This window comes from Chionomys nivalis, chromosome 4 (assembly GCF_950005125.1).
Source record: "Chionomys nivalis chromosome 4, mChiNiv1.1, whole genome shotgun sequence".
Classification (NCBI taxonomy): domain Eukaryota; kingdom Metazoa; phylum Chordata; class Mammalia; order Rodentia; family Cricetidae; genus Chionomys; species Chionomys nivalis.
Window position 1 is genome coordinate 95118760 of NC_080089.1, and position 2051 is coordinate 95120810.

The window sequence follows — 2051 nt, forward strand, 5'->3', positions numbered from 1 at the left end:
TTGCCAAGGAGAACTGTTGAAATTCAAATGAGGGCAGTAGCGTAGTTATGGGACTAATAGCGGTAACAATAACATTGATATTCTGAGCACTGTGCTATGACTGTGGTAGGTATTACATTAACATTCAGGGGAGCTGCGGGTTTATGAAGATTGATTGATATTAATATTAATTGATATTAATTAACGATTTATTAATATTCACCAACTTTTCTGCGAGTCAAAAAACATCCCCAAATAAAAAGTTAAAAAAAAAAAAAAACACAACTCTAGGTGCAAGTGAAGCTGAAGCCGAAGGCCTGGGGGTCTAGGTAGGTCTTGCCTGCCTCTTCTGCCTCCTGGCTGGCTACCTAGATGTCTGAAAGGTCATCACTCAGGGTGCATCACTTTTTAGGATTTTCAGTTTTTAAATTTCAGAGAAATTTATGTTGTATGCTAACCATAGTCCTCCTCACACAGAGCTTTAACTAAGCTTTTCTGTACGCAAAGGTCCCACGGGTCATGCCACAGACATTTACGGATCCTTTTCTGTGTTCAGGCTCCCATCAGATACCCAGGTTAGGTACTGGATACGGATGACAAGACTTCTGTCTTCCTGGAGATCAGAAATAGCCGTCCATGTCTTAATATAATGATAACACTACTTTTTTTTCTTTTTCTTTTGGTTTTTTAAGACAGGGTTTCTCTGTGTAGCTTTGGAGCCTATCCTGGAACTCACTCTGTAGACCACCAGGCTGGCCTCGAACTAACAGAGATCTGCCTGCTTCCCGAGTACTGGAACTAAAGCAGTGCGCCACCTAGCGATAACACTACTTTTTTAGCTCTACTCCCTGCAACAGACACAGTCAAGGGGCAAAGCAGAAGGAAATTCCAAGTGCCTTTTGGGGAAGGACCGTCTATAGAGAAGCTTCTGGAAGTTCCACGAAGCATGGCCCCTGGTCAACAGGAGAAGGCAGTAGACCTACTGAAAGGACCCTATTCTTGAACTAAATAAAACAGACATGACCCGGAAGGCCTTGGCCATGCGGCAGCTGCTGTTCCTGAAACTGTGTGATAACTCATCCGGAACCCCCAAAGAGAAGGTACTTCAGTAACAGCGGAAACGGAGGCATTGAGTTTATGGTACAGTTGGGCCACAGAGCTGGGCGGTTTGGTGCCAGAGTCTATGCATGTCAACTTATGATCTCTGATGCCTCTTTCAGAGCTGGAAGGTGACACGCAGGCACCGGGAAAGGAGGAGGGAGCCACAGGGTCAGGGTTCAGCCCCACGGAAAGAGCGACACAGAAGTGAACAGGTATTATCGGCGTGTCTATGCTGTTTTCCTCAGACTTGTCTCTTAAGATTCACTCTTCTGATATGCCTTCCTGCTCCTGTTAGAAGTGAGGGTACGTAGAGAGGTCAGACGTTATGTAGTTCTATTTGAAGGTGAGGCTGGATTTTTCAGGTTTATGGAGAGCCTTCAGTTTTGCTGCCTTCGGCTCTGGGTCTTATCCCTAGCTGAGCATGCGCAGGCTCCCTCACCCTCCCTTTTCCTTTCCCCAGCTCTGCCTCCCTCTCACACACTAAGTTAATTATTTAATGCCCATAATATATATCTTGAGGATGGCATTTTGCAGCACTGAGCTTTAAACAGTGCGTGTTTAAATACATTTAATCCAATGAATATTTCAAGGTAATTAATCTCCACAGGGTGAAAGAATGCTCAGGTTTCCCAGCACATCATAATACATTGGAATCAGCTGAGGGAATGATCTGCAGACTCCGCAGTGGGTTCAAAAAGATTCACTTAAAGACCTTTAGTGATGACTCCCCGGTGTTAACTAGCGAATACGTTGCTGAAGAGAAGGGTTAAGGCGCCGCCTAGTGGTTGATAGTGTCTGTGCAAGGAGAGAACTTACTAGGGTTTGGGGACAAGCAGGCTAACTTGTTCGAGTCTTGAGGGGGTACTGTTTTGAATTTGGAGAGGAATGCCCTACAAATGTGTAAATGCACACGCACACCTACACTCACATGCCTACAGACACAGTCATGCTTCACATGGAATTCTGTCTGC